The sequence below is a fragment of the Rutidosis leptorrhynchoides genome, chromosome 2, assembly GCF_046630445.1.
Source record: "Rutidosis leptorrhynchoides isolate AG116_Rl617_1_P2 chromosome 2, CSIRO_AGI_Rlap_v1, whole genome shotgun sequence".
In the NCBI taxonomy this organism is placed as follows: Eukaryota; Viridiplantae; Streptophyta; class Magnoliopsida; order Asterales; family Asteraceae; genus Rutidosis; species Rutidosis leptorrhynchoides.
Genome location: NC_092334.1, coordinates 83,186,351 through 83,202,258, shown reverse-complemented (window position 1 = coordinate 83,202,258; position 15,908 = coordinate 83,186,351).

The following is a 15,908-nucleotide window of genomic DNA, read 5'->3' as shown; positions in this document are numbered from 1 at the left end:
AACAAGCTCCGGGTCTTCCTGTGCCTCTACCGCATTAATATTGAAAACTCTTCCACGGCCTTGTCCATTCGTGTTCTCCTGGTTCGGGCAATTTCTAATAATGTGGCCTGGTTTTCCACATTTATAACAAACTACATTGGCATAACTTGCTCCGACACTACTTGCTCCGCCATTACTCGTTCCGACACCATTTGTTCCTTTCGTTCTATTAACCCCTGGTCCGTAGACCTCACACTTCGCCGCGCTATGACCATTTCTTTTACACTTGTTGCAAAATTTGGTGCAGAACCCCGAGTGATTCTTTTCACACCTTTGGCATAGTTGCTTCTGATTGTTGTTGTTGTTGCGGTTATTATTGTTGTTGGGATGATTGTTGTAGTTGCTGTTGTTGTTGTTGTTGTTGTTGTTGTTGGGCCGTTTGTTGTAGTTGCGATTGATGTTGCGATTGTTGGGATAATTGTTGCGATTATTGTTGTAATTGCTGTTGTTGTTGTATTGGTGATTCTTATCACCGTTTTCCTCCCACTTTCTTTTGACTTGCTTCACATTGGCCTCTTCAGCAGTCTGTTCTTTAATTCTTTCTTCAATCTGGTTCACTAGTTTGTGAGCCATTCTACATGCCTGTTGTATGGAGGCGGGCTCGTGTGAACTTATATCTTCTTGGATTCTTTCCGGTAATCCTTTCACAAACGCGTCGATCTTCTCTTCCTCATCTTCGAATGCTCCCGGACACAATAGGCACAATTCTGTGAATCGTCTTTCGTACGTGGTAATATCAAATCCTTGGGTTCGTAACCCTCTAAGTTCTGTCTTGAGCTTATTGACCTCGGTTCTGGGACGGTACTTCTCGTTCATCAAGTGCTTGAATGCTGACCACGGTAGTGCGTACGCATCATCTTGTCCCACTTGCTCTAGATAGGTATTCCACCATGTTAACGCAGAACCTGTGAAGGTATGCGTAGCGTACTTCACTTTGTCCTCTTCAGTACACTTACTTATGGCAAACACCGATTCAACCTTCTCGGTCCACCGTTTCAATCCGATCGGTCCTTCGGTTCCATCAAATTCCAAAGGTTTGCAGGCAGTGAATTCTTTGTAGGTGCATCCTACACGATTTCCTGTACTGCTAGATCCAAGGTTATTGTTGGTATGTAGCGCAGCCTGTACTGCGGCTATGTTTGAAGCTAGAAAAGTACGGAATTCCTCTTCATTCATATTCACGGTGTGTCGAGTAGTCGGTGCCATTTCCTTCAAAATAGTTAAATGGAACAAGTTAATCATACAGAATATTAAGAGTAGTTAATAGTATTTCGTAGCATAATATGAACTCATTTATAAAAGCTTTTTCTTCATATTAGCGTTTTATAAGTTTAAATTCGGGTAGTACCTACCCGTTAAGTTCATACTTAGTAGCTAATATACAATTCAACTACTACAATTCTATATGAAAAACTGATTATAATAATATTTCGCGTTCAAACTTTTATACAATATTTTACAAACTTACAATACCGCTTATTTTACATAAAGCATGAAATATAGCACACAATAACTTTGATACAAGATAGTTGTGAAGACAATTCTAGCTAGTACACAAGTCGTTCAGCAAAGGCAATAAATACACGTAATTCATACGTCCAGAAACAAGTCATGCATTCTGGTTTTACTAGGACTACTTCCCATCCTTGGTCTTGTGCAACATAACCGTTATGGCCGTTGATAAGACAGCGTGTTGTAACGTCATCAAAGGGACGAGGGTTACGTAATGTCCAACAGTCCCGTAATAATCTAAAAACCTCATTTCTTACCCCAATTACCGACTCCGTCACTTGTGGAAACGTTTTGTTTAATAGTTGTAGCCCGATGTTCTTGTTCTCACTTTGGTGAGAAGCGAACATTACTAATCCGTAAGCATAACATGCTTCTTTATGTTGCATGTTAGCTGCTTTTTCTAAATCACGAAGTCCAATATTCGGATATATTGAGTCAAAATAATTTCTTAACCCGTTGCGTAAAATAGCATTTGGGTTCCCCGCAATATATGCGTCAAAGTAAACACATCGTAACTTATGGGTTTCCCAATGTGATATTCCCCATCTTTCAAACGAAAGTCTCTTATAAACCAAGACATTCTTGGAACGTTCTTCGAATGTCTTACAAACTGATCTCGCCTTAAATAGTTGTGCCGAAGAATTCTGGCCGACTCTAGACAAGATTTCATCAATCATGTCTCCGGGTAGGTCTCTTAAAATATTGGGTTGTCTATCCATTTTGCGTTTTTATACTGTAAAATAGACAAGAGTTAGATTCATAAAAAAAAATACTTATTAATACAAGCAATTTTTACATATATCATAAAGCATAAGCACACTATATTACATATATTACACCACATGAATACAACTATCTTATTCCGACTCGCTTGTTTCTTCTTCTTCTTCGGTTTTGGTTCGTTTTGCCAAGTTTCTAGGGATATATGATTTTCCCCTAATACGAGCAGTCGTTATCCACATTGGTTTAGAAAAACCTGGTGGTTTAGAGGTTCCCGGGTCATTGTTACAACTTAAGGACTTCGGGGGTTGACGATACATATAAAGTTCATCGGGGTTGGAATTAGATTTCTCTATTTTTATGCCCTTTCCCTTATTATTTTCTTTTGCCTTTTTAAATTCAGTTGGGGTAATTTCTATAACATCATCGGAATTCTCGTCGGAATCCGATTCATCGGAGAATTGGTAATCCTCCCAATATTTTGCTTCCTTGGCGGAAACACCATTGACCATAATTAACTTTGGTCGGTTGGTTGAGGATTTTCTTTTACTTAACCGTTTTATTATTTCCCCCACCGGTTCTATTTCTTCATCCGGTTCCGATTCTTCTTCCGGTTCCGATTCTTCTTCCGGTTCCGACTCTTCTTCCGGTTCCTCTTCGGGAACTTGTGAATCAGTCCACAAATCATTCCAATTTACATTTGACTCTTCATTATTATTAGGTGAGTCAATGGGACTTGTTCTAGAGGTAGACATCTATCACATAATATCAAACAAGTTAAGAGATTAATATATCACATAATATTCATATGTTAAAAATATATAGTTTCCAACAAAAATGTTAAGCAATCATTTTTAAAGAAAACACGGTCGAAGTCCAGACTCACTAATGCATCCTAACAAACTCGATAAGACACACTAATGCAAATTTTCTGGTTCTCTAAGACCAACGCTCTGATACCAACTGAAATGTCCCGTTCTTATTGATTAAAAACGTTCCATATTAATTGATTTCGTTGCGAGGTTTTGACCTCTATATGAGACGTTTTTCAAAGACTGCATTCATTTTAAAACAAACCATAACCTTTATTTCATCAATAAAGGTTTAAAAAGCTTTACGTAGATTATCAAATAATGATAATCTAAAATATCCTGTTTACACACGACCATTACATAATGGTTTACAATACAAATATGTTACAACAAAATAAGTTTCTTGAATGCAGTTTTTACACAATATCATACAAGCATGGACTCCAAATCTCGTCCTTATTTAAGTATGCGACAGCGGAAGCTCTTAATAATCACCTGAGAATAAACATGCTTAAAACGTCAACAAAAATGTTGGTGAGTTATAGGTTTAACCTATATATATCAAATCATAATAATAGACCACAAGATTTCATATTTCAATACACATCCCATACATAGAGATAAAAATCATTCATATGGTGAACACCTGGTAACCGACAATAACAAGATGCATATATAAGAATATCCCCATCATTCCGGGACACCCTTCGGATATGATATAAATTTCGAAGTACTAAAGCATCCGGTACTTTGGATGGGGTTTGTTAGGCCCAATAGATCTATCTTTAGGATTCGCGTCAATTAGGGTGTCTGTTCCCTAATTCTTAGATTACCAGACTTAATAAAAAGGGGCATATTCGATTTCGATAATTCAACCATAGAATGTAGTTTCACGTACTTGTGTCTATTTTGTAAATCATTTATAAAACCTGCATGTATTCTCATCCCAAAAATATTAGATTTTAAAAGTGGGACTATAACTCACTTTCACAGATTTTTACTTCGTCGGGAAGTAAGACTTGGCCACTGGTTGATTCACGAACCTATAACAATATATACATATATATCAAAGTATGTTCAAAATATATTTACAACACTTTTAATATATTTTGATGTTTTAAGTTTATTAAGTCAGCTGTCCTCGTTAGTAACCTACAACTAGTTGTCCACAGTTAGATGTACAGAAATAAATCGATAAATATTATCTTGAATCAATCCACGACCCAGTGTATACGTATCTCAGTATTGATCACAACTCAAACTATATATATTTTGGAATCAACCTCAACCCTGTATAGCTAACTCCAACATTCACATATAGAGTGTCTATGGTTGTTCCGAAATATATATAGATGTGTCGACATGATAGGTCGAAACATTGTATACGTGTCTATGGTATCTCAAGATTACATAATATATAATACAAGTTGATTAAGTTATGGTTGGAATAGATTTGTTACCAATTTTCACGTAGCTAAAATGAGAAAAATTATCCAATCTTGTTTTACCCATAACTTCTTCATTTTAAATCCGTTTTGAGTGAATCAAATTGCTATGGTTTCATATTGAACTCTATTTTATGAATCTAAACAAAAAAAATATAGGTTTCTAGTCGGAAAAATAAGTTACAAGTCGTTTTTGTAAAGGTAGTCATTTCAGTCGAAAGAACGACGTCTAGATGACCATTTTAGAAAACATACTTCCACTTTGAGTTTAACCATAATTTTTGGATATAGTTTCATGTTCATAATAAAAATCATTTTCTCAGAATAACAACTTTTAAATCAAAGTTTATCATAGTTTTTAATTAACTAACCCAAAACAGCCCGCGGTGTTACTACGACGGCGTAAATCCGGTTTTACGGTGTTTTTCGTGTTTCCAGGTTTTAAATCATTAAGTTAGCATATCATATAGATATAGAACATGTGTTTAGTTGATTTTAAAAGTCAAGTTAGAAGGATTAACTTTTGTTTGCGAACAAGTTTAGAATTAACTAAACTATGTTCTAGTGATTACAAGTTTAAACCTTCGAATAAGATAGCTTTATATGTATGAATCGAATGATGTTATGAACATCATTACTACCTTAAGTTCCTTGGATGAACCTACTGGAAAAGAGAAAAATGGATCTAGCTTCAATGGATCCTTGGATGGCTCAAAGTTCTTGAAGCAAAATCATGACACGAAAACAAGTTCAAGTAAGATCATCACTTGAAATAAGATTGTTATAGTTATAGAAATTGAACCAAAGTTTGAATATGATTATTACCTTGTATTAGAATGATAACCTACTGTAAGAAACAAAGATTTCTTGAGGTTGGATGATCACCTTACAAGATTGGAAGTGAGCTAGCAAACTTGAAAGTATTCTTGATTTTATGAAACTAGAACTTTTGGAATTTATGAAGAATACTTAGAACTTGAAGATAGAACTTGAGAGAGTTCAATTAGATGAAGAAAATTGAAGAATGAAAGTGTTTGTAGGTGTTTTTGGTCGTTGGTGTATGGATTAGATATAAAGGATATGTAATTTTGTTTTTATGTAAATAAGTCATGAATGATTACTCATATTTTTGTAATCTTATGAGATATTTCATGCTAGTTGCCAAATGATGGTTCCCACATGTGTTAGGTGACTCACATGGGCTGCTAAGAGCTGATCATTGGAGTGTATATACCAATAGTACATACATCTAAAAGCTGTGTATTGTACGAGTACGAATACGGGTGCATACGAGTAGAATTGTTGATGAAACTGAACGAGAATGTAATTGTAAGCATTTTTGTTAAGTAGAAGTATTTTGATAAGTGTATTGAAGTCTTTCAAAAGTGTATAAATACATATTAAAACACTACATGTATATACATTTTAACTGAGTCGTTAAGTCATCGTTAGTCGTTACATGTAAGTGTTGTTTTGAAACCTTTAGGTTAACGATCTTGTTAAATGTTGTTAACCCAATGTTTATAATAACAAAAGAGATTTTAAATTATTATATTATCATGATATTATGATGTACGAATATCTCTTAATATGATATATATACATTAAATGTCGTTACAACGATAAACGTTACATATATGTCTCGTTTCAAAATCATTAAGTTAGTAGTCTTGTTTTTACATATGTAGTTCATTGTTAATATAATTAATGATATGTTTACTTATCATAATATCATGTTAACTATATATATAACCATATATATGTCATCATATAGTTTTTTTACAAGTTTTAACGTTCGTGAATCACCGGTCAACTTGGGTGGTCAATTGTCTATATGAAACCTATTTCAATTAATCAAGTCTTAACAAGTTTGATTGCTTAACATGTTGGAAACATTTAATCATGTAAACATCAATCTCAATTAATATATATAAACATGGAAAAGTTCGGGTCACTACACTATTGGTATATACACTCCAATGATCAGCTCTTAGCAGCCCATGTGAGTCACCTAACACATGTGGGAACCATCATTTGGCAACTAGCATGAAATATCTCATAAAATTACAAAAATATGAGTAATCATTCATGACTTATTTACATGAAAACAAAATTACATATCCTTTATATCTAATCCATACACCAATGACCAAAAACACCTACAAACACTTTCATTCTTCAATTTTCTTCATCTAATTGATCTCTCTCAAGTTCTATCTTCAAGTTCTAAGTGTTCTTCATAAATTCCAAAAGTTCTAGTTTCATAAAATCAAGAATACTTTCAAGTTTGCTAGCTCACTTCCAATCTTGTAAGGTGATCATCCAACCTCAAGAAATCTTTGTTTCTTACAGTAGGTTATCATTCTAATACAAGGTAATAATCATATTCAAACTTTGGTTCAATTTCTATAACTATAACAATCTTATTTCAAGTGATGATCTTACTTGAACTTGTTTTCGTGTCATGATTCTGCTTCAAGAACTTCGAGCCATCCAAGGATCCATTGAAGCTAGATCCATTTTTCTCTTTTCCAGTAGGTTTATCCAAGGAACTTAAGGTAGTAATGATGTTCATAACATCATTCGATTCATACATATAAAGCTATCTTATTCGAAGGTTTAAACTTGTAATCACTAGAACATAGTTTAGTTAATTCTAAACTTGTTCGCAAACAAAAGTTAATCCTTCTAACTTGACTTTTAAAATCAACTAAACACATGTTCTATATCTATATGATATGCTAACTTAATGATTTAAAACCTGGAAACACGAAAAACACCGTAAAACCGAATTTACGCCGCCGTAGTAACACCGCGGGCTGTTTTGGGTTAGTTAATTAAAAACTATGATAAACTTTGATTTAAAAGTTGTTATTCTGAGAAAATGATTTTTATTATGAACATGAAACTACATCCAAAAATTATGGTTAAACTCAAAGTGGAAGTATGTTTTCTAAAATGGTCATCTAGACGTCGTTCTTTCGACTGAAATGACTACCTTTACAAAAACGACTTGTAACTTATTTTTCCGACTATAAACCTATACCTTTTCTATTTAGATTCATAAAATAGAGTTCAATATGAAACCATAGCAATTTGATTCACTCAAAACGGATTTAAAATGAAGAAGTTATGGGTAAAACAAGATTGGATAATTTTTCTCATTTTAGCTACGTGAAAATTGGTAACAAATCTATTCCAACCATAACTTAATCAACTTGTATTGTATATTATGTAATCTTGAGATACCATAGACACGTATACAATGTTTCGACCTATCATGTCGACACATCTATATATATTTCGGAACAACCATAGACACTCTATATGTGAATGTTGGAGTTAGCTATACAGGGTTGAGGTTGATTCCAAAATATATATAGTTTGAGTTGTGATCAATACTGAGATACGTATACACTGGGTCATGGATTGATTCAAGATAATATTTATCGATTTATTTCTGTACATCTAACTGTGGACAACTAGTTGTAGGTTACTAACGAGGACAGCTGACTTAATAAACGTAAAACATCAAAATATATTAAAAGTGTTGTAAATATATTTTGAACATACTTTGATATATATGTATATATTGTTATAGGTTCGTGAATCAACCAGTGGCCAAGTCTTACTTCCCAACGAAGTAAAAAAAAAATCTGTGAAAGTGAGTTATAGTCCCACTTTTAAAATCTAATATTTTTGGGATGAGAATACATGCAGGTTTTATAAATGATTTACAAAATAGACACAAGTACGTGAAACTACATTCTATGGTTGAATTATCGAAATCGAATATGCCCCTTTTTATTAAGTCTGGTAATCTAAGAATTAGGGAACAGACACCCTAATTGACGCGAATCCTAAAGATAGATCTATCGGGTCCAACAAGCCCCATCCAAAGTACCGGATGTTTTAGTACTTCGAAATTTATATCATATCCTAAGGGTGTCCCGGAATGATGGGGATATTCTTATATATGCATCTTGTTAATGTCGGTTACCAGATGTTCACCATATGAATGATTTTTATCTCTATGTATGGGATGTGTATTGAAATATGAAATCTTGTGGTCTATTATTATGATTTGATATATATAGGTTAAACCTATAACTCACCAACATTTTTGTTGACGTTTTAAGCATGTTTATTCTCAGGTGATTATTAAGAGCTTCCGCTGTTGCATACTAAAATAAGGACAAGATTTGGAGTCCATGCTTGTATGATATTGTGTAAAAACTGCATTCAAGAAACTTATTTTGTTGTAACATATTTGTATTGTAAACCATTATGTAATGGTCGTGTGTAAACAGGATATTTTAGATTATCATTATTTGATAATCTACGTAAAGCTTTTTAAACCTTTATTGATGAAATAAAGGTTATGGTTTGTTTTAAAATGAATGCAGTCTTTGAAAAACGTCTCATATAGAGGTCAAAACCTCGCAACGAAATCAATTAATATGGAACGTTTTTAATCAATAAGAACGGGACATTTCAGTTGGTATCCGAGCGTTGGCCTTAGAGAACCAGAATTTTGCATTAGTGTGTCTTATCAAGTTTGTTAGGATGCATTAGTGAGTCTGGACTTCGACCGTGTTTACTTGAAAAAAAATGATTGCTTAACAAATTTTGTTGGAAACTATATATTTTTAACATGTGAATATTATGTGATATATTAATCTCTTAACGCGTTTGATATTATGTGATCGATGTCTACCTCTAGAACAAGTCCCATTGACTCACCTAATAATAATGAAGAGTCAAATGTAAATTGGAATGATTCATGGACTGATTCACAAGTTCCCGAAGAGGAACCGGAAGAAGAGTCGGAACCAGAAGAAGAATCGGAACCGGAAGAAGAATCGGAACCGGATGAAGAAATAGAACCGGTGGGGGAAATAATAAAACGGTTAAGTAAAAGAAAATCCTCAACCAACCGACCAAGGCTAATTATGGTCAATGGTGTTTCCGCCAAGGAAGCAAAATATTGGGAGGATTATCAATTCTCCGATGAATCGGATTCCGACGAGAATTCCGATGATGTTATAGAAATTACCCCAACTGAATTTAAAAAGGCAAAAGAAAATAATAAGGGAAAGGGCATAAAAATAGAGAAATCTAATTCCAACCCCGATGAACTTTATATGTATCGTCAACCCCCGAAGTCCTTAAGTTGTAACAATGACCCGGGAACCTCTAAACCACCAGGTTTTTCTAAACCAATGTGGAAAATAACGGCTCGTATTAGGGGAACATCATATATCCCTAGAAACTTGGCAAAACGAACCAAAACCGAAGAAGAAGAAACAAGCGATTCGGAATAAGATAGTTGTATTTGTGTGGTGTAATATATGTAATATAGTGTGCTTATGCTTTATGATATATGTAAAAATTGCTTGTATTAATAAGTATCTTTTTTATGAATCTAACTCTTGTCTATTTTACAGTATAAAAACACAAAATGGATAGACAACCCAATATTTTAAGAGACCTACCCGGAGACATGATTGATGAAATCTTGTCTAGAGTTGGTCAGAATTCTTCGGCACAACTATTTAAGGCGAGATCAGTTTGTAAGACATTCGAAGAACGTTCCAAGAATGCCTTGGTTTATAAAAGGCTTTCGTTCGAAAGATGGGGTATATCACATTGGGAAATCCATAAGTTACGATGTGTTTACTTTGACGCATATATTGCGGGGAACCCAAATGCTATTTTACGCAATGGGTTAAGAAATTATTTTGACTCAATATATCCGAATATTGGACTTCGTGATTTAGAAAAAGCGGCTAACATGCAACATAAAGAAGCATGTTATGCTTACGGATTAGTAATGTTCGCTTCTCACCAAAGTGAGAACAAGAACATCGGGCTACAACTATTAAACAAAACATTCCCACAAGTGACGGAGTCGGTAATTGGGGTAAGAAATGAGGTTTTTAGATTGTTACGGGACTGTTGGACATTACGTAACCCTCGTCCCTTTGACAACGTTACAACACGCTGTCTTATCAACGGCCATAATGGTTATGTTCCACAAGACCAAGGATGGGAAGTAGTCCTAGTAAAACCAGAATGCATGACTTGTTTCTGGACGTATGAATTACGTGTCTTTATTGCCTTTGTTGAACGACTTGTGTACTAGCTAGAATTATCTTCACAACTATCTTGTATCAAAGTTATTGTGTGCTATATTTCATGCTTTATGTAAAATAAGCGGTATTGTAAGTTTGTAAAATATTGCATAAAAGTTTGAACGCGAAATATTATTATAATCAGTTTTTCATATAGAATTGTAGTAGTTGAATTGTATATTAGCTACTAAGTATGAACTTAACGGGTACGTACTACCCGAATTTAAACTTATAAAACGCTAATATGAAGAAAAAGCTTTTATAAATGAGTTCATATTATGCTACGAAATACTATTAACTACTCTTAATATTCTGTATGATTAACTTGTTCCATTTGACAATTTTGAAGGAAATGGCACCGACTACTCGACACACCGTGAATATGAATGAAGAGGAATTCCGTACTTTTCTAGCTTCAAACATAGCTGCAGTACAGGCTGCGCTACATACCAACAATAACCTTGGATCTAGCAGTACAGGAAATCGTGTAGGATGCACCTACAAAGAATTCACTGCCTGCAAACCTTTGGAATTTGATGGAACCGAAGGACCGATCGGATTGAAACGGTGGACCGAGAAGGTCGAATCGGTGTTTGCCATAAGTAAGTGTACTGAAGAGGACAAAGTAAAGTACGCTACGCATACCTTCACAGGTTCTGCGTTAACATGGTGGAATACCTATCTAGAGCAAGTGGGACAAGACGATGCGTACGCACTACCGTGGTCAGCATTCAAGCACTTGATGAACGAGAAATACCGTCCCAGAACCGAGGTCAATAAGCTCAAGACAGAACTTAGAGGGTTATGAACCCAAGGATTTGATATTACCACGTACGAAAGACGATTCACAGAATTGTGCCTATTGTGTCCTGGAGCATTCGAAGATGAGGAAGAGAAGATCGACGCGTTTGTGAAAGGATTACCGGAAATAATCCAAGAAGATATAAGTTCACACGAGCCCGCCTCCATACAACAGGCATGTAGAATGGCTCACAAACTAGTGAACCAGATTGAAGAAAGAATTAAAGAACAGACTGCTGAAGAGGCCAATGTGAAGCAAGTCAAAAGAAAGTGGGAGGAAAACGGTGATAAGAATCACCAATACAACAACAACAACAACAATTACAACAATAATCGCAACAATTATCCCAACAATCTCAACATCAATCGCAACTACAACAAACGGCCCAACAACAACAACAATAACAACAACAACAACAACAACAACAACAACAACAACAACAACAACAACAGCAACTACAACAATCATCCTAACAACAATAATAACCGCAACAACAACAACAACAATTAGAAGCAGCTATGCCAAAGGTGTGAAAAGTATCACTCGGGGTTCTGCACCAAATTTTGCAACAAGTGTAAAAGAAATGGTCATAGCGCGGCGAAGTGTGAGGTCTACGGACCAGGGGTTAATAGAACGAAAGGAACAAATGGTGTCGGAACGAGTAATGGCGGAGCAAGTAGTGTCGGAGCAAGTTATGCCAATGTAGTTTGTTATAAATGTGGAAGACCGGGCCACATTATTAGAAATTGCCCGAACCAGGAGAACACGAATGGACAAGGCCGCGGAAGAGTTTTCAATATTAATGCGGCAGAGGCACAGGAAGACCCGGAGCTTGTTACGGGTACGTTTCTTATTGACAATAAATCTGCTTACGTTTTATTTGATTCGGGTGCGGATAGAAGCTATATGAGTAGAGATTTTTGTGATAAATTAAGTTGTCCATTGACGCCTTTGGATAGTAAATTTTTACTCGAATTAGCAAATGGTAAATTAATTTCAGCAGATAATATATGTCGGAATCGAGAAATTAAACTGGTTAGCGAAACATTTAAGATTGATTTGATACCAGTAGAGTTAGGGAGTTTTGATGTGATAATCGGTATGGACTGGTTGAAAGAAGTGAAAGCAGAGATCGTTTGTTACAAAAATGCAATTCGCATTATACGAGAAAAAGGAAAACCCTTAATGGTGTACGGAGAAAAGGGCAACACGAAGCTACATCTTATTAGTAATTTGAAGGCACAAAAACTAATAAGAAAAGGTTGCTATGCTTTTCTAGCACACGTCGAGAAAGTACAAACTGAAGAAAAGAGCATCAATGATGTTCCCATTGCAAAAGAATTTCCCGATGTATTTCCGAAAGAATTACCGGGATTACCCCCACATCGATCAGTTGAATTTCAAATAGATCTTGTACCAGGAGCTGCACCAATAGCTCGTGCTCCTTACAGACTCGCACCCAGCGAGATGAAAGAACTGTAAAGCCAATTACAAGAACTTTTAGAGCGTGGTTTCATTCGACCAAGCACATCACCGTGGGGAGCTCCTGTTTTGTTTGTCAAGAAGAAAGATGGTACATTCAGGTTGTGTATCGACTACCGAGAGTTGAACAAACTTTCCATCAAGAATCGCTACCCACTGCCGAGAATCGATGACTTATTTGATCAACTACAAGGCTCGTCTGTTTATTCAAAGATTGACTTACGTTCCGGGTATCATCAAATGCGGGTGAAAGAAGATGATATTCCAAAGACTGCTTTCAGAACACGTTACGGTCATTACGAGTTTATGGTCATGCCGTTTGGTTTAACTAATGCACCAGCTGTGTTCATGGACCTTATGAACCGAGTGTGTGGACCATACCTTGACAAGTTTGTCATTGTTTTCATTGATGACATACTTATTTACTCAAAGAATGACCAAGAACACGGTGAACATTTGAGAAAGGTGTTAGAAGTATTAAGGAAGGAAGAATTGTACGCTAAGTTTTCAAAGTGTGCATTTTGGTTGGAAGAAGTTCAATTCCTCGGTCACATAGTGAACAAAGAAGGTATTAAGGTGGATCCGGCAAAGATAGAAACTGTTGAAAAGTGGGAAACCCCGAAAACTCCGAAACACATACGCCAGTTTTTAGGACTAGCTGGTTACTACAGAAGGTTCATCCAAGACTTTTCCAGAATAGCAAAACCCTTGACTGCATTAACGCATAAAGGGAAGAAATTTGAATGGAATGATGAACAAGAGAAAGCGTTTCAGTTATTGAAGAAAAAGCTAACTACGGCACCTATATTGTCATTACCTGAAGGGAATGATGATTTTGTGATTTATTGTGACGCATCAAAGCAAGGTCTCGGTTGTGTATTAATGCAACGAATGAAGGTGATTGCTTATGCGTCTAGACAATTGAAGATTCACGAACAAAATTATACGACGCATGATTTGGAATTAGTAGCGGTTGTTTTTGCATTAAAGACTTGGAGGCACTACTTATATGGGGTCAAAAGTATTATATATACCGACCACAAAAGTCTTCAACACATATTTAATCAGAAACAACTGAATATGAGGCAGCGTAGGTGGATTGAATTATTGAATGATTACAACTTTGAGATTCGTTACCACCCGGGGAAGGCAAATGTGGTAGCCGATGCCTTGAGTAGGAAGGACAGAGAACCCATTCGAGTAAAATCTATGAATATAATGATTCATAATAACCTTACTACTCAAATAAAGGAGGCGCAACAAGGAGTTTTAAAAGAGGGAAATTTAAAGGATGAAATACCCAAGGGATCGGAGAAGCATCTTAATATTCGGGAAGACGGAACCCGGTATAGGGCTGAAAGGATTTGGGTACCAAAATTTGGAGATATGAGAGAAATGGTACTTAGAGAAGCTCATAAAACCAGATACTCAATACATCCTGGAACGGGGAAGATGTACAAGGATCTCAAGAAACATTTTTGGTGGCCGGGTATGAAAGGCGATGTTGCTAAATACGTAGGAGAATGTTTGACGTGTTCTAAGGTCAAAGCTAAGCATCAGAAACCATCAGGTCTACTTCAACAACCCGAAATCCCAGAATGGAAATGGGAAAACATTACCATGGATTTCATCACTAAATTGCCAAGGACTGCAAGTGGTTTTGATACTATTTGGGTAATAGTTGATCATCTCACCAAATCAGCACACTTCCTGCCAATAAGAGAAGATGACAAGATGGAGAAGTTAGCACGACTGTATTTGAAGGAAGTCGTCTCCAGACATGGAATACCAATCTCTATTATCTCTGATAGGGATGGCAGATTTATTTCAAGATTCTGGCAGACATTACAGCAAGCATTAGGAACTCGTCTAGACATGAGTACTGCCTATCATCCACAAACTGATGGGCAGAGCGAAAGGACGATACAAACGCTTGAAGACATGCTACGAGCATGTGTTATTGATTTCGGAAACAGTTGGGATCGACATCTACCGTTAGCAGAATTTTCCTACAACAACAGCTACCATTCAAGCATTGAGATGGCGCCGTTTGAAGCACTTTATGGTAGAAAGTGCAGGTATCTGATTTGTTGGAGTGAAGTGGGGGATAGACAGATTACAGGTCCGAAGATTATACAAGAAACTACCGAGAAGATCATCCAAATTCAACAACGGTTGAAAACCGCACAAAGTCGACAAAAGAGCTACGCTGACATTAAAAGAAAAGATATAGAATTTGAAATTGAAGAGATGGTCATGCTTAAAGTTGCACCTTGGAAAGGCAATGTTCGATTTGGTAAACGAGGGAAATTAAATCCAAGGTATATTGGACCATTCAAGATTATTGATCGTGTCGGACCAGTAGCTTACCGACTTGAGTTACCTCAACAACTCGCGGCTGTACATAATACTTTCCACGTCTCGAATTTGAAGAAATGTTTTGCTAAAGAAGATCTCACTATTCCGTTAGATGAAATCCAAATCAACGAAAAACTTCAATTCATCGAAGAACCCGTCGAAATAATGGATCGTGAGGTTAAAAGACTTAAGCAAAACAAGATACCAATTGTTAAGGTTCGATGGAATGCTCGTAGAGGACCCGAGTTCACCTGGGAGCGTGAAGATCAGATGAAGAAAAAATACCCGCATCTATTTCCAGAAGATTCGTCAACACCTTCAACAGCTTAAAATTTCGGGACGAAATTTATTTAACGGGTAGGTACTCTAGTGACCCAAACTTTTCCATGTTTATATATATTAATTGAGATTGATATTTACATGATTAAATATTTCCAACATGTTAAGCAATCAAACTTGTTAAGACTTGATTAATTGAAATAGGTTTCATATAGACAATTGACCACCCAAGTTGACCGGTGATTCACGAACGTTAAAACTTGTAAAAACTACATGATGACATATATATGGTTATATATATAGTTAACATGATATTATGATAAGT